The 23,749-nt window shown below is 44.0% G+C and overlaps 18 pseudogenes; all 18 read right to left on the bottom strand.

Moving 5' to 3' along the window:
- Positions 1-726: 726 nt before the first annotated feature.
- LOC148267209 (5S ribosomal RNA) lies at positions 727-845 on the bottom strand (annotated as a pseudogene).
- An 812-nt stretch (positions 846-1,657) lies between these two features.
- On the bottom strand, positions 1,658-1,776 carry LOC148267208 (5S ribosomal RNA; annotated as a pseudogene).
- A 1,281-nt stretch (positions 1,777-3,057) lies between these two features.
- On the bottom strand, positions 3,058-3,176 carry LOC148267207 (5S ribosomal RNA; annotated as a pseudogene).
- An 806-nt stretch (positions 3,177-3,982) lies between these two features.
- Positions 3,983-4,101, bottom strand: LOC148267206 (5S ribosomal RNA; annotated as a pseudogene).
- Positions 4,102-4,447: 346 nt separating this feature from the next.
- On the bottom strand, positions 4,448-4,566 carry LOC148267205 (5S ribosomal RNA; annotated as a pseudogene).
- Positions 4,567-4,914: 348 nt separating this feature from the next.
- Positions 4,915-5,033, bottom strand: LOC148267204 (5S ribosomal RNA; annotated as a pseudogene).
- A 702-nt stretch (positions 5,034-5,735) lies between these two features.
- Positions 5,736-5,853, bottom strand: LOC148267203 (5S ribosomal RNA; annotated as a pseudogene).
- Positions 5,854-6,032: 179 nt separating this feature from the next.
- Positions 6,033-6,151, bottom strand: LOC148267202 (5S ribosomal RNA; annotated as a pseudogene).
- Positions 6,152-6,953: 802 nt separating this feature from the next.
- LOC148267201 (5S ribosomal RNA) lies at positions 6,954-7,072 on the bottom strand (annotated as a pseudogene).
- A 346-nt stretch (positions 7,073-7,418) lies between these two features.
- LOC148267200 (5S ribosomal RNA) lies at positions 7,419-7,537 on the bottom strand (annotated as a pseudogene).
- A 348-nt stretch (positions 7,538-7,885) lies between these two features.
- On the bottom strand, positions 7,886-8,004 carry LOC148267199 (5S ribosomal RNA; annotated as a pseudogene).
- Positions 8,005-9,618: 1,614 nt separating this feature from the next.
- Positions 9,619-9,737, bottom strand: LOC148267198 (5S ribosomal RNA; annotated as a pseudogene).
- A 206-nt stretch (positions 9,738-9,943) lies between these two features.
- Positions 9,944-10,062, bottom strand: LOC148267197 (5S ribosomal RNA; annotated as a pseudogene).
- A 1,174-nt stretch (positions 10,063-11,236) lies between these two features.
- Positions 11,237-11,355, bottom strand: LOC148267196 (5S ribosomal RNA; annotated as a pseudogene).
- A 675-nt stretch (positions 11,356-12,030) lies between these two features.
- LOC148267195 (5S ribosomal RNA) lies at positions 12,031-12,149 on the bottom strand (annotated as a pseudogene).
- Positions 12,150-16,331: 4,182 nt separating this feature from the next.
- Positions 16,332-16,450, bottom strand: LOC148267194 (5S ribosomal RNA; annotated as a pseudogene).
- Positions 16,451-19,090: 2,640 nt separating this feature from the next.
- Positions 19,091-19,209, bottom strand: LOC148267193 (5S ribosomal RNA; annotated as a pseudogene).
- A 2,675-nt stretch (positions 19,210-21,884) lies between these two features.
- Positions 21,885-22,003, bottom strand: LOC148267192 (5S ribosomal RNA; annotated as a pseudogene).
- Between the last annotated feature and the right edge of the window lie 1,746 nt (positions 22,004-23,749).

Here is a 23,749-nt window from a genome sequence, read left to right as displayed (position 1 = left end):
CCCTCTCCCCTCACCTCTACTTCTAGTTCTAATATCAAGCAAAATGCCCTAGTGCCTTGACACATGCCCATATGAACATAACGCCCGCCGCAGCTTGTTTTTTATTTTCCTACTATGTAAAATGCTCGCAATGACACTCTCATCACGTGATGGACTTTAATTGAATGCACAAAAAATATTAAGTATAATGCCCCGGCGCCTTGACTCACATTTGTAAATGAACCGGTAAACCATCGCTTAGGTCCCGTGTAATGTTTAATGCCCCATTCACAAAAAGAAGGGTGCAACATGAGGACTTCCCAGGAGGTCAACCATCCTTGTACTTCTCTCACCCAAGCACGCATAAATGTGGAGTTCTTAATGGATCCAGTGAATTATTGCTGGTATGATCGCAACCTTTTTTATTTGCGCTGCAAATACATATACCCTTCTCCTTCCCTCTCCCCTCCCATCATTTGTTTCGCCGTGCGCGTACCTCACCTCTGCTTCTAGTTCTAATATCAAGTGAAATGCCCCGGCACCTCGCCTCATGCCCATATGAACGGATCGCCCGTTGCACCTCGTTTTTTGTTGTTTTACTATTTAAGATGCTCGCAATGACACTCTTATCATGTGATGGGCTTTAATTAAGCAAAATGCCCTGGTGCCGTGACTCACGTTTGCAAATGAACAGGTGGACCGTCGCTCCTGTCCCGTGTAACATTTAATGCCTCGTCTGCAAAAAGAAGGGTACAACACAAGAACTTCCCAGGAGATCACCCATCCTAGAACTACTCTCACCCAAGCACGCTTAGCTGCGGAGTTTTGATGGGATCCAATGAATTATTGCTGGTATGATCGCACCCTTTCTTATTTGCGCTGCAAATACATATGCCTATTCTCCTTCCCTGTCCCCTACTGTCATTTGTTTCGCTGTGCGCGCATCTTACCTCTGCTTTTATTTCTAATAGCAAGCGAAGTGCCCCGGTACCTGCACTCATGCCCATAGGAATGGATCACCTGCCGCGCCTCATTTTTTGTTGTTCTACTATTTAAGATGCTCACAATGACACTTTTATTACATGATGCGATTTAATTGAATGTGCAAAAAATATTAAGCAAAATGCTCCAGCGCTGTGACTCACATTTGCGAATGAACCGACGAACCGTTGCTCTAGTCCCACATAATGTTTAATGCCCCGTTTGTTGTTCTACTATTTAAGATGCTCTTAATGACACTCTTATTACGTGATGGGCTTTAATTGAATGCGCAAAAAATATTAAGAAAAATACTCCGGCGCTGTGACTCACATTTGCGAATGAATCGGTGAATCGTTGCTCTAGTCCCACATAACGTTTAATGCCCTGTTTGTAAAAAGACTTGTGCAACATGAGGACTTCCCAGGAGGTCACCCTTCCTTGTACTACTCTCTCCCAAGCATGCTTAACTGCAGAGTTCTGATGGGATCCGATGAACGAGTGCTAGTATGATCGCTCCCATTTTTATTTGCGCTGTAAATATATATACCCCTTTTCCTTCACTCTCCCCTCCCGTCATTTGTTTCTTTGTGTGCGTACCTAACCTCTGCTTCTAGTTCTGATATCAAGCGAAATGCCTATGCGCCTCAACTCATGCTCATATGAACGGATCGCCCGCCACACCTCTTTTTTTGTAAAAAGGGTGAAATACGAGAACTTCCCAGGAGGTCACCAATCCTAGTACTGCTCTCGCTCAAGCATGCATAACTGCAGAGTTCTGATGGGATCCAGTGAATTATTGCTGGTATGATCGCACCCTTTCTTATTTGCGCCACAAATACATATGCCCCTTCTCCTTCCCTCTCCCTACTGTCATTTATTTCGCTGTGCGCGCACCTCACCTCTCCTTCTAGTTCTAATATCAACAAAAATGCCCCGATGCCTCGACACATGCCCATACGAACAGATTGCCCGCCGCACCTCATTTTTCATTGTTCTACTTTTTAAGATACTCGCAATGATACAATTATCACGTGATGGGCTTCAATTTAATGTTGAAAAAATATTAAGCAAAATGCCCCGGTGCTGTGACTCACGTTTGCAAATGAATCGGCGGACCATCACTCTGGTCTCGTGTAACGTTTAACACCCTATCTACAAAAAGAATGGTGCAACACGAGGACTTCCCAGGAGATCACCCATCTTAGTACTACTCTCGCCCAAGCACGTTTACCTGTGGAGTTCTGATGTGATGTGGTTAACTAGTGCTGGTATGATCGTACTCGTTCTTGTTTGCTCCACAAATACATATACCCCTTCTCTTTCACTCTCCCCTCCCGTCATTTATTACGCTGTACATGCACCTCACCTCTTCTTTTAGTTCTAATATCAAGCGAAATGCCCCAGCACCTTGACTATTGCCCATATGAACGGATCGCTCGCTGCCTCTCATTTTTCGTTGTTCTATTATTTAAGATGCTCGTAATGACACTCTTATCACGTGATGGACTTTAATTGAATGCTGAAAAAATATTAAGCAAAATGCCCCAGTGCTGTGACTCACGTTTGTAAATGAACCGGCAGACCATCACTCTGGTCCCGTTGAATGTTTAACGCCCCGTCTGCAAAAAGAACGGTGCAACATGAGAACTTCCCAGGAGATCACCCATCCTAGTACTACTCATTCCTAAGCACGCTTAATTGCGGAGTTCAAATGGGATCCGGTGAACTAGTGCTGGTATGATCTCACGCGTTCTAGTTTGCGCCACAAAGACATATACCCTTTCTCCTTCCCACTCTCCTCCGATCATTTGTTTCACTATGCGCGCACCTCACCTCTGCTTCTAGTTCTAATATCAAGCAAAATGGCTCGGGGCCTCAACTCATACTCATATGAACAGATCGCCCATCGCACCTCATTTTTCCTTGTTCTACTATGTATGATACTTGCAATGATACTCTTATCATGTTATGGGCTTTAATTGAATGCGCAAAAAATATTAAGCAAAATGCCTCGGCACTGTGACTCTTATTTACGAATGAACTGGTGGACCGTCGCTCCGGTCTCACGTAACGTTTAAGGTCCCGTCTGTAAAAAAAAGGGTGCAACACAAGGACTTCCTAGGAGGTCACCCATTATAGTACTACTCTCGCCCAAGCACGCTTAACTGCGAAGTTCTGATGTGATCCAGTGAACTAGAGCTGGTATGATTGCACCCATTCTCGTTTGCACCGCAAAGACATATAACCCTTCTCCTTCCCTCTCCCCTCCCATCATTTATTTCATTGTGCGCGCACCTCACCTTTTCTTCTAGGTCTAATATCAAGCGAGATGCCCCGGACCTCGACTCATGCCCATATGAACAGATCGCCTGCTGCACCTCATTTTTCGTTGTTCTACTATCTAAGATACTCTTAATGACAGTCTTATCATGTGATGGAGTTTAATTAAATACGCGAAAAATATTAAGCAAAATGCTCTGGCGCCATGACTCACGTTTGGGAATGAACCGGCAGACCGTCGCTCCAATCCCGCATAACGTTTAACGCCCCGTCTGTAAAAAGAATGGTGAAACACGAGGACTTCCCAGCAGGTCACCAATCCCAGCACTACTCTTGCTCGAGCACGCTTAACTGCGAAGTTGTGATGGGATCTGGTGAACTAGTGCTAGTATGATCGCACTCGTTCTAGTTTGCGCCGCAAATACATATATCTCTTCTCCTTCCCTCTCTCCTCCTATCATTTGATTCGCTATGCGCGCACCTCACCTCTGCAACTAATTCTAATATCAAGTGAAATGCCCCAGTGCCTCGACTCATGCCCATATGAACAGATCGTATCGCACCTCCTTTTTTATTGTTCGACTATGTAAGATGCTCGCAAGGATATCACGTGATGGGCTTTAATTAAATGCGAGAAAAATATTAAGCAAAATACCCAGGCGCCGTGACTCATGTTTGCAAATGAACCGCTGGACTATCGCTCCGGTCTTGAAAAACATTTAACGACCCATTTGCAAAAAGAAGGGTGCAACACAAAGATTTCCCAGGAGGTCACCCATCCTAGTACTACTCTCGCCCAAGCACGCTTAACTGTAGAGTTATGATGGGATCCGGTAAATTATTGCTGGTATGATCGCACCCTTTCTTATTTGTGCCGCAAATACATATGCCCTTCTCCTTCTCTCTCCCCTATCGTCATTTGTTTCGCTGTGCGCGCACCTCACCTCTCCTTCTAGTTCTAATATCAATCAAAATGCCTCGATGCCTCGACACATGCCTATTCGAATGGATCACCCGTTGTACCTCATTTTTTGTTGTTATACTTTTTAAGATGCTCGCAATGATACAATTATCACGTGATGGGATTCAATTGAATGTTGAAAAGTATTAAGTAAAATACTCTGGTGCCGTGACTAACCTTTGCAAATGAACTGGTGGACCATCGCTCTGGTCTCATATAACGTTTAACGCCCCGTCTGAAAAAAGAAGGGTGCAATATGAGGACTTCCCAGGAGATCACCCATCCTAGTACTACTCTCGCCCAAGCACGTTTAACTATGGAGTTCTCATGGGTTCTGGTTAACTAGTGCTGGTATGATAGCACCCGTTCTTGTTTCCTCTGCAAATACATATTCCCCTTTTCGTTCACTCTCTCCTCCCGTCATTTATTATGTTGTGCCCGCACCTCACCTCTTCTTCTAGTTCTAATATAACATAAAATGCCCCGGTACCTCGACTAATGCCCATATGAACGGATCGCCCGCCGCCTCTCATTTTTGGTTGTTTTACTATTTAGGATGTTCGCAATGACACTCTTATCACATGATGGGTTTTAATTGAATGTTGAAAAAATATTAAGCAAAATGGCCCGGTGTCGTGACTCACGTTTACAAATGAACCAGCGGACCATCGCTCCGGTCTCGTTGAATGTTTAACACCCCGTCCGTAAAAAGAAGGGTGCAACACGAGAACTTCCCAGGAGATTACCCATCCTAGTACTACTCTCGCTCAAGCACACTTAACTGCGGAGTTCTGATGGGATCCAGTGAACTAGTGTAGGTATGATCGCACCCTTTCTAGTTTGCGCCGCAAATACATATACCCCTTCTCCTTCCCTCTCCCCTCCCATCATTTGTTTTGTTGTGTGCACACCTCACCTCTGCATCTAATTCTAATATCAAGCGAAATACCCCGGTTCCTCAACTCATGCCCATATGAACGGATAGTTTCGTACCTTTTTTTTCGTTGTTCTACCATGTAATATGCTTGTAAAGACACTCTTATCACGTGATGGGATTTAATTGAATGCGCGAAAAATATTAAACAAAAAATCTCCAGCACCGTGACTCACCTTTGCGAATGAACCAGCGGACCGTCGCTCTAGCCTCGAGTAACGTTTAACGCCTAGTGCTGGTATGATCTCAACCTTTCTTATTTGCACTGGAAATACATATGCCCCTTCTCCTTCCCTCTCCCCTCTCGTCATTTGATTAGTTGTACGCGCACCTCACCTCTTCTTCTAGTTCTAATATTAACCGAAATGACCCAGCGCCTCGACTCATGCCCATATGAATGGATCGCCCACTGCACCTCATTTTTGGTTGTTCTATTATGTAAGGTGCTCGCAATGATACTCTTATCACGTGATGGGCTTTAATTGAATGCGCAAAAAATATTAAGCAAAATGCTCCGGCGCTGTGACTCACATTTGTGAATAAACCGACGAACCGTCACTCTAGTCCCACGTAACGTTTAATGCCTCGTTTGCAAAAAGACTTATGCAACACGAGGACTTCCCAGGAGGTCACCCATCCTAGTACTACTCTCTCCCAAGTACGCTTAACTGCGGAGTTTGATGGGATCCGGTGAACTAATACTGGCATGATCGCAATCGTTCTGGTTTGCGCTGCAAATACATATCCCCCTTCTCCTTCACTCTCCCCTCCTATCATTTGTTTCTCTGTTCGCGCACCTCACCTCTGCTTCTAGTTCTAATATCAAGCGAAATACCCCAGTGCCTCAACTTATGCCCATATGAACGGATCATCGGTCGTACCTAGTTTTTTGTAAGAAGGGTGCAACACGAGGACTTCCCAGGAGGTCACCAATTTTAGTACTACTCTCGTCGAAGCACGCATAACTGTAGAGTTCTGAGGGGATCTGGTGAATTATTGCTTGTATGATCACACCCTTTCTTATCTGTGCCCAAATATATATGCCCCTTATCCTTCCTTCTCCCCTGCCGTCACTTGTTTCGTTGTGCGCGCACCTCACCTCTCCTTTTAATTCTAATATCAACCAAAATGCTCCGATGCCTCGACACATGCCTATACGAACGGATCGCCCGCCGTACCTCATTTTTTGTTGTTCTACTTTTTAAGATGCTCGCAATGATACAATTATCACGTGATGGGCTTTAGTTAAATGTTGAAAGCAAAATGCCCTGGTGCCGTGACTCACGTTTGGAAATGAACCGGCGGACCGTCGCTCCTATCTCGTGAAACATTTAATGCCCCATCTGCAAAAAGAAGGGTGCAACACAAGAACTTCCCAGGAGATCACCCATCCTAGTATTGCTCTCGCCCAAGCACATTTAATTATGGAGTTCTGATGGGATCTAGTTAACTAGTGGTATGATCACACCCATTCTTGTTTGCGCCTCAAATACATATACCCCTTCTCCTTCACTCTCCCCTCCCGTCATCCATTACATTGTGCGCGCACCTCACCTCTTCTTCTAGTTCTAATATCAAGTGAAATGTCCGGGGACCTCGACTCATGCCCATATGAACGGATCGCCTGCTGCCTCTCATTCTTCGTTGTTATACTATTTAAGATGCTCGCAATAATACTCTTATCATGTGATGGGCTTTAATTGAATGCTGGAAAAATATTAAGCAAAATGCCCCGGTGCCGTGACTCATGTTTGTAAATGAACTGGCGGACCATCACTCCGATCTCGTTGAATGTTCAACGCTTCATCTGTAAAAAGAAGGGTGCAACACGATAACTTCCTAGGAGATCACCCATCCTAGTACTACTCTCGCCTAAGCACGCTTACCTACAGAGTTCTGATGGGATCTGGTGAACTAGTGCTGGTATGATCGCACCCGTTCTAGTTTGCGCCGCAAGTACATATACCCCTTCTCCTTCCCTCTCCTCTCCCCTCATTTGTTTCGCTGTGTGCGCACCTCACATCTGCATCTAATTCTCATATCAAGCGAAATACCACGGTGCCTCGACTCATGCCCATATGAACGGATAGCGCTGCACCTCATTTTTCGTTGTTCTACTATGTAATATGCTTGCAAAGACACTCTTATCACGTGATGGGCTTTAATTGAATGCGCAAAAAATATTAAACAAAATGGCTCTACGCCGTGACTCATGTTTGCGAATGAACCAGTGGACCATCGCTACGGTCCCGCGTAACGTTTAACGCCCAGTCTGCAAAAAGAAGGATGCAACACGAGGGCTTCCTAGGAGGTCACCCATCCTAGTACTACTCTCGTCTAAGCACGCATAACTGCAGAGTTCTGAGGGAATCCGGTGAACTAGTGCTGGTATGATCGCACCCTTTCTTGTTTGCGTTGCAAAAATATATGCCCTTTCTCCTTCCCTCTCCCCTCCTGTCATTTGATTCGCTGTGCATGCACCTCACCTCTTCTTCTAGTTCTAATATTAAGCTAAATACCCCGGTGCCTTGACTCATGCCCATACGAACGGATCGCCCACCGCACCTCATTTTTCGTTGTTCTATTATGTAAGGTGCTTGCAATGATACTTTTATCACGTGATCAATTTTAATTGAATGTGCAAAAAATATTAAGTAAAATACCCTGGCGCTGTGACTCACGTTTACGAATGAACCGGCGGACCGTAGCTCTGGTCCCGCGTAACATTTAACACCCCATCTGCAGAAAGAAGGGTCCAACACGAGAACTTCACAGGAGGTCACACATCTTAGTACTACTCTCGTCCAAGCACGCTTGACTGCGGAGTTCTGATGGGATCTGGTTAACTAGTGCTGGTATGATCGCAACCGTTCTGGTTTGTGCCACAAATACATATACCCTTTCCTTTTTCTTCTCCCTTCCCATCATTTATTTCACTGTGCATGCAACTCACCTCTGCTTTTAGTTCTAATATCAAGCCAAATGCCCTGGTGCCTCGACTCATGTCTATATGAACGGAACACCTGCTGCACCTCCTTTTTCGTTGTTCTACTATGTAAGATGCTCGCAATGACACTCTCAATACATGATGGGCTTTAATTGAATGCACAAAAAATATTAAGCAAAATGTCCTGGCACCGTGACTCACGTTTGTGAATGAACCGGCGGACTGTCGTTCCAGTCCCGCATAACATTTAATGCCTCGTCTACAAAAATAAGGGTACAACACGAGTACTTCCCAAGAAGTCACCCATCCTAGTACTACTCTCACCCAAGCAAGCTTGACTATAGAGTTCTGATGGGATTCAGTGAACTAGTTCTAGTATGATCGCACCCCTTCTGATTTATGTTGCAAAGACATATACCACTTCTCCTTCCCTCTCCCTTCCCGTCATTTGTTTTGTTGTGCGTGAAACTCACCTCTGCTTCTAGGTAGACTATAAATGAATGCACAAAAAAATAGTAAGCAAAATTTTCTGGCGATGCGACTCACGCCAGCGTATTGTGGCTCTGATCACATGTATCGTTTTATGCCCCGTTTGTAAAAAGACAGTGCAACACGAGGACTTCTCAGGAAGTTACTGATCCTAGTACTACTATCGCCCAAGCATGCTTAACTGCATAGTTCGATGGAATTCGGTGCATTAGTGCTGGTATGATCGCACCCCTTCTATTTTGTATTGCAAATACATATATCCCTTCTCCTTTCCTCCCCTCTCCTGTCATTTTTTTCACTGTGTGCGTACACTGCATATCTGTTTCTAGTTCTAATATCAAGAAAATGCCCCGGCACCTCGACTCATGCCCATATTAAAGGACCACCCGTCACACTTTTTTTTTCGTTGTTCAACTATGTAAGATGCTCGTAATGAGTCTCTTATCATGTGGTGGACTATAAAGGAGTGCATAAAAAAAAGTAAGCAAAATGCCCCGGCGCAGTGACTCACATCGGCAAACAAACCAGTGGACTATGGCTCCGGTCGCGCATAACATTTAACGTCCTGTCCATAAAAAGACAGGTGCAATACGAGCACTTCCATGGAGGTCACTCATCCTAGTACTACTCTCGCTCAAACACGCTTAACTGTAGAGTTATGATGAGATACGATGCATTAGTGCTAGTATGATCCCACCCGTTCCATTCCGCACTTCAAATACACATACCCCTTCTCTTTCCCTCCCCCCCTCCCATCATTTTTTTCGCTCTGCGTGGACACCGCAACTCTACTTCTAGTTGTAATTTCAAGAAAAATGTCTTGTTGCCTCGACTCACGCCCAGATGAACTGACCGCCCATCGCACCTCTGTTTTGGTTGTTATATTATTTTAGATGCTCGTAATGACACTCTTATCACATATTCTATTAATGGATGCACGAAAAATATTAAAAAAAATGCTCTAGTGCCGCGACTCACGACGGTGAATGAATTGGCGGACTGTGTCTCAGGTTACGAGTAATATTAACGCTCGGTTTGCAAAAAAGATGAGTTCAACACGAGGACTTCCTAAAAGGTCACCCATCGTAGTACTACTCTCGCCAAAGCACACTTAACTACGGAGTTCTGATGGGATCCCGTGCATTAGTGCTGGTATGATCAAACCTGTTTCATTTTGTGCTGTAAATACATACACTTCTTCTCCTTCCCTCCCCCTCCCATCATTTGTTTCCTTGTGCATGCACACTGCGCCTCTGCTTCTCGTTCTAATATAAAGTAAAATGCCCCAGCACCTTGACTCACATTTGTAAATAAACCAGTGGACCATAGTTCTAGTCGCACGTAACGTCGAACACCCCATCTGCAAAAAAAATGGGTACAACACGAGGACTTCCCAGGAGGCCACCCATCCTAGTACTACTCTCGCACAAGCAGGCTTAACTACGGAGTTCTAATGGGATATGGTGCATTAATGCTGGTATGATCGCACCCGTATCATTATGGGCCGCAAATAGATAAATTTCTTCTCCTTTCACACCCCTCCAGTCATTTGTTTCCTTGTGCATGCACACTGCACCTCATCTTCTCGTTCTAATATCAAGTAAAATGCCCCAGCACCTTGACTCACATTTGCTAATAAATAAGCGAACCATAGTTCAAGTCGCACGTAATGTCGAACGCCCCATCTGCAAAAAAATGGGTGCAAAGTGAGGACTTCCCAGGAGGTCTCCACTCCTAGTACTACAATCGCCCAAGCACACTTAACTACGAAGTTCTGATGGGATCTGGTGCATTAGCGCTGGTATGATCGCACATGTTTCATTACGCGCTGTAAATAAATACATTCCTTCTCCTCCCCCCCCCCCCCCCGTCATTTGTTTCCTTGTACGTGCACACTGCATCTCTGCTTCTCGTTCTAATATCAAGTAAAATGCCCCGGCACCTTGACTCATATTTGCGAATAAATCAGCGGACCATAGTTCAAGTCGCTCGTAACGTCGAACACACGATTTGTAAAAAAATGTCTACAACACAAGGACTTCCCAGGAGGTCACCAATTCCAGTACTAGTCTCGCCCAATCAGACTGAACTACAAAGTTATGATGGGATCCAGAGCATTAGTGCTGGCATGATCGTACCCATTCCATTACGCGCTGCAAATACATACACTCCTTTTTCTTCTCTCTCCCTACCATCGTTTGTTTCCTTGTGCGTGCACACTACAATCTCCTTCTTGTCTAATATCAAGTAAAATGCCCCGGCGCCTTGACTCACATTTGTGAATAAACCAGCGGACCATAGTTCCAGTCGCGCGTAACGTTGAACACCCCATCTGCAAAAAAATAGGTGCAACATGAGTACTTCCAAGGAGGTCACCCATCCTAGTACTACTCTCGCCCAAACACGTTGAACTGCGGAGTTCTGATGGGATATGATTAATTAGTGCTGGTATGATCACACTCGTTTCATTTCACGCTACAAATACATACACTCCTTCTCCTTCCCCCCCTCCCGTCATTTATTCCCTTATGCGTGCACATTACACCTCTGCTTCCCGTTCTAATATCAAGCAAAATGCCCCGGCGCCTTGACTCACTTTTGCAAATAAACCAGCGGACCATAGTTTCAGTCGCGCATAACGTTGAACGCTCTATCTGTAAAAAAATTGGTGAAACATGAGGACTTCCCAGGAGGTCAACCATCCTAGTACTACTCTCGCCCAAGCACACTTAACTGCAGAGTTCTAATGGGATCTGGTGCATTAGCGCTGGTATGATTGCACTCGTTTCAATTCGCAATGCAAATACATACACTCCTTCTCCTTCCCTCCCCCCTCCCATCATTTGTCTCTTTGTGCGTGCACACTACACCTCTACTTCTCGTTCTAATATCAAGTAAAATTTTCCGGTGCCTTGACTCACATTTGCGAATAAACTAGTAGACCATAGTTCCAGTCGCATTTAACCTTTATTGTCTTGTGTGCAAAAAAAATAGGTGTAACACGAGGACTTTCCAAGAGATCAGCCATCTTATTACTACCCTCGCCAAAGGACACTTAACTGCATAGTTCTTATGGGCTTTAGTGCATTAGTGCTGGTCTGATCGCACCCGTCCCATTCCACGCTACAAATGCATGTGCCCCTTCTCCTTCCCTCCCCTCTCCCGCCATTTGTTTTGCTGTACGCGTACACTTCACCTCTGTTTCTAGTTCTAATATCAAGTGAAATGCTCCGGCACCTTGACTCATGCCCATATGAATGGATCGCCCGCCGTACTTCTATTTTCATTGTTCTACTATGTAAGATACTCATAATAAAACTCTTATCACATGATGGGCTTTAATTGAATGCACAAAAAATATTAAGCAAAATGCCCTGGCAGACCGTTCACATTTGCGAATGAACTGACAGACCGTCGCTCTGATCCAGCGTAATGTTTAATGCCCCGTCTGCAAAAAGAAGGGTGCAACACGAGGACTTCCCAAGAGGTTACCCATCCTAGTACTACTCTCGCCCAAAAATGCTTAACTGCGGAATTCTGATGGGATCCGACGAATTAGTGCTAGTATGATCGCACCTGTTCCCTCCCTCATCTCATCATTTTTCTCGTTATGTGCGCACCCTCCACCTCTGCTTCTAATTCTAATATCAAACGAAATGCCCTGGCAGCTCGATTCACGCCCAGATTAACGAAATGCCTGTCATACCTCATTTTTCGTAGTTCTGCTATGTAAGATGCTCGTAATGACACTCTTATCACGTGGTGAAATATAAATAAATGCACGAAAAATATTAAGCAAAATACCTTGACGCCATGACTCACATTTGCGAATGATCCAATGGACTGTTGTTTCAGTCGCACATAATGCTTATTTCCTCATATGCACAAAAACAGGTGCAACACGAGGACTTTCCAAGAGGTCAACCATCTTAGTACTAATCTCACCCAAGGACACTTAACTGCAGAGTTCTTATGGGATTCGGTGCACTAGTGCTGGTATTATCACACCCGTCCAGTTTCGTGCTACAAGTGCATGTGTCCCTTCTCCTTCCCTCCCCCTCCCGTCATTTGTTTCGCTGTGCGTGCACACCACAACTCTGCTTCTAGTTTTAATATCAAACGAAATGCCCCGGCACCTCGACTCATGCCCATATGAACGGATCGCCCGCTGAACCACTATTTTTGTTGTTCTACTATGTAAGATACTCGTAATAACACTCTTATCCTGTGATGGGCTTTAATTAAATGCACGAAAAATATTAAGCAAAATGCCCCGGCACTGTGACTCACATTTGCGAATGAACTGGCGGACCATCGCTCCAGTCCCGCGTAACGTTTAATGCCCCGTCTGAAAAAAGAAGGGTGCAACATAAGGATTTCCAAGGAGATCACCCATCATAGTTCTACTCTCGTCCAAGCATGCTTGACTACGGAGTTCTGATGGGATCTGGTTAACTAGTGCTGGTATGATCACACTCATTCCATTTCGCACTGCAAATAGATATACCCCTATTGTTTTCCTCCCCCGTCCTGCCATTTTTTTTGTTGTGCGTCCATCCTGCACCTCTACTTCTAATTCTAATATCAAGCGAAATACCCCAGCGACTTGACTCACGCCTAGATGAATGGACCGTCTGTCGCACCTCGTTTTTTATTATTATACTATGTAAGCTACTCGTAATGACACTCTTATCATGTGGTGGACTATAAACGAATACACAAAAAATATTAAGCAAAATGCCATGGCACCGAGACTTACAACAGCGAATAAACTGGTGGATCACGTCTCCGGTCGTGCGTAATATTTAACGCTCCATCTGAAAAAAGACGGGTGCAACACGAGGATTCATTGTGATTATAAGGACACTTAACTGCAGCATAATATCTAGCAAAATACTCCGATACCGTGACTCATGTTTGCGAACGAACCGGAAAACTATCACTATGGTCCTGCGTAATATTTAACGCTCCGTCTGCGAAAGGAATGGTGCAACACGAGTACTTTTCAGGAGGTCACCCCTCCTACTACTACTCCCGCCCAAGCACGCTTAACTGTGGAGTTTTGATGGGATCCAATGAATTAATACTAGTATGATCAAACCTATTCTAATTTGCACTAAAAATATATATATTCATTCTCCTCCTTGTCCCCTCCCGTCATTTATTTCGCTGTGCGTCATACCACATGTCTTCTTCTAATTCTAATATCAAAGAAAATGTACCGGTACCTCAACCCATGCCCATATGAAAGGATCGCCCACCGCACCTCTGTTTTCGTTGTTCTACTATGTAAGATACTCGTAAGAACACTCTTATCACATGATGGGCTTTAACTAAATACACGAAAAATTTTAAGCAAAATGCCCCATCGCCGTGACTCACGTTTGCGAACCAGCGGACCGTTGTTCTGGTCTCGCGTAACATTTAATACCTTATTTGCCAAGAGAAGGGTACAACACGAGAATGTTCCAGGAGGTCACCCATCCTAGTACTACTCTCGCCCAAAAATACTTAATTGCAGAGTTTTGACGGGATTCGATGAATTAGTGCTGGTATTATCGCACCCGTTCTATTTCACGCTGCAAATAGATATACCCCTTCTCCTTCCCTCCCCCCTCCCATCATTTTTTTTGTTGTGCATACACTCTGCACCTTTACTTCTAATCCTAATATCAAGTAAAATGCCCCGGCAGCATGACTCGCGCCTAGATGAACGGACTGCCCACCATACCTCATTTTTTATTGTTCTACTATGTAAGATGCTCGTAATGACACTCTTATCACGTGATGGGCTTTAATTGAGTGCACAAAAAATATTAAGCAAAATGCTCTGACGCCGCGACCCACGTTTGCGAATGAATTGACAGACAGTGGTTCTGGTCGCGCGTAACGTTTATTTCCTCCTTTGCATAAAAATAGATGCAACACAAGGACTTTCTAAGAGGTCAACCATCTTAATACTATTTTCACCCAAAGACACTTAACTGCAGAGTTCTTATGGGATTTGGTGCATTAAAGCTGGTATTATCGCACCCGTCCCATTTCGCACTACAAGTGCATGTGCCCCTTCTCCTTCCCTCCCCCCTCCCCTCATTTATTTTGCTGTGTGCGCAGACCTCACCTCTTTTTCTTGTTTTAATATCAAGCAAAATGCCCAAACGCTTCAACTCATTCCCATATGAACGGATCGCCCGCCGCATCTCTGTTTCATTGTTTTACTGTGTAAAATACTCGTAATAACACTCTTATCACGTGATGGGCTTTAATTGAAGGCACAAAAAATATTAAACAAAATGCCCTGGCGTCGTGACTCACATTTGCGAATGAACCGGTAGACGTCACTCTAGTCATGCATAATGTTTAACGCCCCGTCTGAGAAAAGAAGGGTGCAACACGAGAAATTCTCATGAGGTCACCCATAACAGTATAAATCTTGGCCAAACATGCTTAACTGGGGAGTTCTCATAGGATCTGGTGAATTAGTGCTGGTATGATTGCACCCTTTTCATTTCATGCTGCAAATGCATATACCCCTTCTCCTTTCCTCCCCCCTCCCGTCATTTGTTTCGTTGTGCATGCACACCTTACCTCTGCTTCTAGTTCTAATATCAAACGAAATGCCCTAGCACCTCGACTCATGCCCGTATGAATAGATTGCTCGCCGCACCTCTGTTTTCATTATTCTACTATGTAAGATACTCATAATAACACTCTTACGTGATGGGCTTTAATTGAATGCACGAAAAATATTAAGTAAAATGCCCTAGTGCCTTGACTCACGTTTGCGAATGAACCGACGAACCGTCGCTCCGGTCTTGTATAACGTTTAGGCCCCATCTGCAAAAAGAAGGGTCACCCATCCTAGTACTACTATCGCCCAAAAATGCTTAACTGCGGAGTTCTGATGGGATCCGATAAAATAATGCTGGTATGATTACACCCATTCTATTTCCCGCTGCAAATACATATACCCCTTATCTTTCACTCCCCCCTATCGTCATTTTTTTTATGTGCGTGTCCCCCATACGTCTGCTTCTAATTCTACTATCATACAAAATGCCCCGGTGGCTCGACTCATGCTCAGATGAATGGTCCGCCTGCCGCACCTTGTTTTTCATTGTTCTGTTATGTAAGATCTTTGTAATGAGACTCTTATAACATGGTGGATTATCAATGAATGCACAAAAAATATTAAGCAAAATGCCTTGACGCGGCGACTCACGTTTGCAAATGAACCGACGGACCATAGTTCCAATCGTGCGTAACGTTTATTGCCTCGTGTACAAAAAAATAGGTGCAACACGACAACTTTCCAAAAAGTTAACCATCTTAGTACTACTCTCACCAAAAGACACTTAACTGCAGAATTCTTATGGGATTCGGTGCATTAGAGCTGGTCTGATTGCACCTGTCCCATTCCGCGCTACAAATGCATGTCCACCTTCTTCTTCCTTCCCTCTTTTCATCGTTTGTTTTGTTGTACGCGCAGACCTCACCTCTACTTCTTATTCTAATATTAAGCGAAATGCTCCAGCACCTAGACTCATGCCCATATGAACGGATCGCCCACCGCACCTATGTTTTCATTGTTCTACTATATAAGATACTCGTAATAACACTCTTATCACGTGATGGGCTTTAATTGAATGCACAAAAACTATTAAGCAAAATGCCCCGGCGCTGTGACTCACATTTAAGAATGAACTGACAGACCGTCGCTTCAGTCTCGCATAACGTTTAACGCCCCGTCTGCAAAAAGAAGGGTGCAACACGAGGACTTCTAAGGAGGTCACCCATTCTAGTACTGCTCTCACCAAAACATGCTTAACTGCGGAGTTCTGATGAGATCCGGTGAATTAGTGCTGGTATGATTGCACCCGTTCCAATTCGCGCTGCAAATACATATACCCCTTCTCCTTCCCTCCCCCCTCCCGTCATTTGTTTTGCTATGCGCGCACACCTCACCTCTTCTTCTAGTTCTAATATCAAGTAAAGTACCCCGACGTCTCGACTCTTGCCCATATGAAAAGATCACCCATCGAACCTCTTTTTTCGTTGTTCTATTATATAAGATACTCGTAATAACACTCTTATCATGTGAAGGACTTTAATTAAATGCATAAAAAATATTAAGCAAAATGTCCCGTCGCCGTAACTCATATTTGTGAATTAACCGGCAGACTGCCGCTCTGGTCCCGCTTATCGTTTAACACCCAATGTGCAAAAAGAAGGGTGCAACATGAGGACTTCCAAATAAATCACCCATCCTAGTACTACTCTTGCCCAAAAATGCTTAACTATAGAGTTCTAATGGGATCCGGTGAATTAGTGCTAGTAAGATTGCATCCGTTCCATTTCGCACTGCAAATACATATACCTCTTCTGCTTCCCTCCCCCCTCCCATCATTTTTTTTGCTTTGCGTGAACCCGTACCTCTAATTCTAATATAAAGTGAAATGCCCCGGTAGCTTGACTCCTGCCCAGATGAAATGACTGCTTGTCGCACCTTGTTTTTCATTGTTCTACAATGTAAGATGCTCGTAATGAGACTCTTATAACGTGGTGGACTATAAATGAATGCACGAAAAATATTAAGCAAAATACCTTGACGCCGCCACTCATGTTTGCCAATGAATCGACGGACCAAGGTTTCGGTCGGGCGTAATGCTTATTACCTCGTGTGCAAAAAAATAGGTGCAACAAGAGGACTTTCCAATAGGTCAACCATCTTAGTACTACTCTCACTAAAGGACACTTAACTGCAGAGTTCTTATGGGATTCAGTGCATTAGTGCTGGTCTGATTGCACCCGTCACATTCCGCGCTACAAATGCATGTGCTCTTTCTGCTTCCCTCTCACCTCCTGTCATTTGTTTTGCTGTACGCACACACCTCACCTCTGCTTCTAGTTCTAATATCAAGCGAAATGCCCCAGCGCCTTGACTCATGCCCATATGAACGGATCCCCCGCCGTACCTCTATTTTTGTTGTTCTACTTTGTAAGATACTCATAATAACACTCCTATCACGTGATGGACTTTAATTGAATCCACAAAAAATATTAAGCAAAATGCCCCAGCACCGTGACTCACGTTTGTGAATGAACCGGTGGACCATCGCTCTGGTCCTACGTAACATTTAATGCCCTGTCTGCAAAAAGAAGGGTACAACACTAGGACTTCCAAAGAGGTCACCCATCCTAGTACTACTCTCGCATAAAAATACTTAACTGCGTAGTTCTAATGAGATTGGTGAATTAGTGCTTGTATGATCACATCAGTTCCATTTCGTGCTGCAAATACATATATCCCTTCTCCTTCCTCCTCCCTCTCGTCATTTATTTCGTTGTGCGTGCACACCTCACCTCTTCTTCTAGTTCTAATATTAAGTGAAATGTCCCAACGCCTCGACTCATGCCCATATGAACGGATCACTTACTGCACCTCTATTTTCTTTGTTCTACTATGTAAGATACTCGTAATAACACTCTTATCATATGATGGCTTTAATTGAATCCAGAAAAATATTAAGCAAGATGCCTCGACGCTGTGACTCACGTTTGCGAATGAACCGATCGACCTTCGCTTTGATCTCACATAACGTTTAACACCACGTCTGCAAAAAGAAGGGTGCAACACGAGGACTTTGTAAGAGGTCACCAATCCTAATACTCTCACCCAAAAACACTTAACTACGAAATTTTGATGGGATCCGATGAATTAATGCTGGTATAATCGCACCCGTTCCATTTTGTGCTACAAATATATGTACCCCTTCTCCTTCCATCCCCCCTCTCGTCATTTTTTTCGTTGTGCGCGCACCCCGTACCTCTTCTTCTAATTCTAATTTCAAGCAAAATGCCCTGACAGCTTGACTCACACCCAGATGAAATGACTGCCCACCGCACCTCATTTTTTGTTGTTCTACTATGTAAGATGCTCGTAATGAGACTCTTATAACGTGGTGGACTATAAATGAATGCACAAAAAATATTAAGCAAAATGCCCTAACACTGCGACTAACGATTGCGAATGAACCGACGGACAGTGGTTCCTTTCGCGCATAAAGTTTATTGCCTTGTGTGTAAAGAAATAGGTGCGACACGAGGTTTTTCCAAGAGGTCAACCATCTTAGAACTACTCTCACCAAATAACACTTAACTACAAAGTTCTTACGGGATTCAAAGCAATAGTGCTGGTCTGATAGCACACGTCCCACTCTACACTACAAATGCATGTGCCCCTTCTCCTTCCCTCTCCCCTCCCGTTATTTGTTTTGTTGTACGCGCACACCTCACCTCTGCTTCTAGTTCTAATATCAAGAAAAATGCCCCGACGCCTCGACTCATGCCCATATAAATGGATTACTCGTTATAACACTCTTATCACGTGATGGATTTTAATTGAATGCATGAAAAATATTAAACAAAATGCCCTGGCGCCGTGATTCACATTTGCAAATGAACCGGTTGATTGTCGCTTTGGTCCCGCGTAACATTTAACGCCTCATTTGCAAAAAGAAGGGTACAATATGAGGACTTCCCAGGAGGTCACCCATCCTAATACTACTCTCACCCAAGCACGCTTAATTGCAAAGTTATGATGGGATACGATTAATTAATGCTGGTATGATCGCACCCATTTCATTTCGCTGCAAAAACATGTACCCCTTCTCCTTCCATCCCCCCCTCCCATCATTTTTTTCATTGTGCACACACCTCGTACCTCTTCTTCTAATTCTAATTTCAAGCGAAATGCCCCAGCAGCTCGACTCATGCCCAAATGAAATGACTGCCCGCTGCACCTCATTTTTCGTTGTTCTACTATGTAAAATGCTCGTAACGAGACTCTTATAACATAGTGGATTATAAATGAATGCACGAAAAGTGTTAAACAAAATGGCCTAACACTGCGACTCACATCTGCGAATGAACTGACAGACTATTGTTCCTTTCGCACGTAATGTTTATTGCCTCGTGTGCAATGAGACAAGTGCAACATGAAGACTTTTCAAGAGGTTAACCATCTAAGAACTACTCTCACCAAAGGAAACTTAACTGCAGAGTTCTTACGGGATTCAGTGCAATAGTGCTGGTTTGATAGCACCCGTCCCATTCTACACTACAAATACATGTGCCCCTTCTCCTTCCCTCACTCTTCCCCTCATTTGTTTTGTTGTACGCACACACCTCACCTCTGCTTCTAGTTTTAATATCAAGAAAAATGCCCCGATGCCTCGACTCGTGCTCATATAAATGGATTGCTCACCGCAACTCTGTTTTCATTGTTTTAGAATGTAAGATACTTGTAAAAACACTCTTATCATGTGATGGGCTTTAATTGAATCCACAAAAAATATTAAGCAAAATGCCCCAACGCCGTGACTTATGTTTGCGAATGAACCGACAGACTGTCACTCTGGTCCCGCGTAACATTTAACGCCCCGTCTGTAAAAAAAAGGGTGCAACATGAGGACTTCCCAGGAGGTTAGCTATCCTAATACTACTCTCACCAAAGAACGTTTAACTGCGGAGTTCTGATGGGATCCGGTGAATTAGTGCTGTTGTGATCACAGCTATTCTAGTTCACGTCACAAATACATCTACCCCTTCCCCTCCCCTCCCCCCTCCCCTCATTTGTTTCACTGTACGGGCACGCCTCACCTATTCTTCTACTTCTAATATCAAGCAAATTGTTCCGGTGCCTCGACTCATGCCTATATAAACGGATCGCCCGCCGCACCTCTATTTTCATTGTTCTACTACGTAAGATACTTATAATAACACTTTTATCGCGGGATGGGCTTTAGTTGAATGCATAAAAAATATTAAGCAAAATGCCCTGGCGTCGTGACACACATTTGCGAATGAACCGACAGACCATCGCTCCGGTCCCGCATAACGTTTGACGCCTCATCTGTAAAAAGAATAGTGCAACACGAGAACTTCCCAGTAGATCACCAATCCTAATACTACTCTCGCCTGAGCACGCATAATTGTGAAGTTCTGATGGGATCCAAAGAACTAATGTTGGTATGATCGCACCCTTTCTTGTTTGTGCTGCAACTACATATGTTGCTTCTTCTTCCCTCTCCCTTCCCGTCATTTGTTTTGCTGTATGTACACCTCACCTCTGCTTCTAGTTCTAATATCAAGTGAAATACTTCGGCACCTCAACTCATGCCCAATGAACAGATCGTCCGTCGCACCTTATTTCTCATTGTTCTACTATGTAAGATACTCCCAATGCCATTCTCATCACGTGATGGGCTTTAGTTGAATGTGCAAAAAATATTAAGCAAAATGTCCTACCACCGTGACTCACATTTACGAATGAACTGGTGAATAGTTGCTCTGGTCCCGCCTAACATTTAATGCCCCGTCTACAAAAAGAATGGTGCAACATGAGGTCTTCCTAGGAGGTCACCCGTGCTAGTACTACTCTTGCCCAAAAATGCTTAACTGCAGAGTTTTGATGAGATCTGGTGAATTAGTGTTGGTATGATTGCACTTGTTCCATTTTGCACTGCAAATAGATATACCCCTTCTCCTTCTTGTCATCTATTTCGTTGTGTGTGCATCTCACCTTTGCTTCTAATTCTAATATCAAGCGAAATGCTCCGGTGGCTCAACTCGCGTCCAGATGAATGGACCGTCCGCCGTACCTCATTTTTTTTATTCTACTATCTAAGCTGCTCGTAATGACACTCTTATCATGTGGTAGACTATAAATGAATGCACGAAAAATATTAAGCAAAATACCATGGCGCCAAGACTCACGCCAGCGAATGACCTGGTGGACCGTCCCTTCAGTCCTGCGTAATGTTAAACGCCCCGTCTGCAAAAAGAAGGGTGCAACATGAGAACTTCCTAAGAGGTTACCCATCTTAGTACTACTCTCACACAAACACAATTAACTGCGGAATTCTGATTGGATCCAGGGAACTAGTGCTGGTGTGATTGCACATGTTCTAGTTTGCACCGCAAATACATATAGCTCTTCGTCTTTCCTCTCCCCTCGTGTCATTTGTTTCACTGTGCGCATACCTCACCTCTGCTTCTAGTTTTAATATCGAGCGAAATGCCCCGGTGCCTCGACTCATGCCCATATGAACAGATCGTCTGTCACACCTCATTTTTCGTTGTTCTATTATCTAAGATACTCGTAATTACACTCTTATTACGTGAGACACTTTAATTAAATGCGTAAAAAATATTAAGCAAAATGCCCCGGCGCTGTGGCTCACGTTTTCGAATGAACCAGCAGACCGTCGCACCGATCCTGCATAATGTTTAATGCCCTGTCTGTAAAAATAATAGTACAACACGAGGACTTCCCAGCATGTCATCAATCCTAGTACTACTCTCGCCCGAGCATGCTTAACTGCGGAGTTCCGATGGGATCCAGTGAACTAGTGCTGGTATGATCGCACCCATTCTAGTTTGCACTACAAATACATATGCCCCTTCTCCTTCACTCTCCCCTCCCATCATTTGTTACGTTGTGCGTGCACCTCACCTCTATATCAAATTCTAATTTCAAGCGAAATGTCTTGACGCCTTGACTCATGCCTATATGAACGGATCGTGCGGTACCTCATTTTTTGTTGTTTTACTATTTAAGATGCTCGTAAGAACACTCTTATCAGGTGATGGGTTTTAATTGAATATGCAAAAAATATTAAGCAAAATGCCATGACGCCGTGACTCATGTTTGCAAATGAACTGGTAGACCATCGATTCGGTCCTAAAAAATGTTTAATGCCCCGTTTGTAAAAAAAATGGTGCAACACGAGAACTTCCAAGGAGGTCACTTATCCTAGTACTACTCTTGCCCAAGCACGCTTAACTGCGGAGTTTTAATGGGATCCAGTGAACGAGTGCTGGTATGATCTCAACTGATCTAATTTACACCACAAAGACATATACCCCTTCTCCTTCCCTCTCCCCTTCCGTCATTTGTTTCGATGTGCGCGTACCTCACCTCTTATTCTAGTTATAATATCAAATTAAATAGTGCCAAAGTACGTGTAATTGCGGAGTTCTAATGGGATCCAGTGAAATAGTGCTTGTATGATCGCACCCTTTTCTGTTTGCGGCGAAAATAAATATTCACCTTCTTCTTCCCATCCCCCTCCCGTCATTTGTTTTTTTGTGCGCGCACCTCACCTCTGATTCTAGTTCTAATATCAAACGGAATGCCCTGGCACCTCGACTCATACCCATATGAATGGATCTCCCGCCGCACCTCATTTTTCGTTGTTCTACTATTTAAGCTACTTGCAATGACACTCTCATCACGTGATTGACTTTAGTTAAATGCACGAAAAATATTAAGCAAAATGGTCCGGTGCCATGACTCACGTTTGCAAATGAACCGGCAGACCATCGCTCCGGTCCCGCGTAATGTTTAACGCTCCGTTTGCAAAAATAAGAGTGCAACATGAGGACTTTTGAGGAACCACACATCCTAGTTCTACTTTTGCCTAAACACACTTAACTGCGGAGTTCTGATGGGATCCGGTGAACTAGTGCTGGTATGATCGCACCAATTCTGGTTTGCACCGCAAATACATATACCCCTTCTCCTTTCCTCTCCCATCACCTCTCTTTTTAGTTCTAATATCAAATGAAATGCCCTGGCAGCTCGACACATGCCCATATGAACAGAACACTCGTTGTACCTCATTTTTTATTTTTTTACTATGTAAGATGCTCGTAATGACACTCTCATCACATGATGGACTTTAAATGAATGAGCAAAAAATATTAAGCAAAATGCCCCGGCACCTTGACTCATATTTGCGAATGAACTGGCAGACCGTCGCTCCGGTCCCATGTAATGTTTAATGCAACGTTCGCAAAAAGAATGAGCAAAAAAACATATACCCCTTCTCCATCCCTCTTCCCTCCTATCATTTGTTTCCTTGTGCGTGCCCACCGCACCTCTATTTCTAGTTATAATATCAACTGAAATACCCTGGTGCCTCGACTGATGCCTAGATGAATGAACTACCTGCCGCACCTGTATTTTAGTTGTCTTACTATGTAAGATGCGCTAGACTCACGCCCAGATGAACGGATCACTCGCTACACCTCTGTTTTCGTTGTTCTACTTTGTACGATACTCGTAAGAATAATCTTATCACGTGGTGGACTATAAATGAATGCACAAAAAATA

The sequence above is a fragment of the Carica papaya genome, chromosome 3, assembly GCF_054855325.1.
Source record: "Carica papaya isolate Zhongbai chromosome 3, ASM5485532v1, whole genome shotgun sequence".
In the NCBI taxonomy this organism is placed as follows: domain Eukaryota; kingdom Viridiplantae; phylum Streptophyta; class Magnoliopsida; order Brassicales; family Caricaceae; genus Carica; species Carica papaya.
This window is presented reverse-complemented; position numbering and strand designations above follow the sequence as displayed.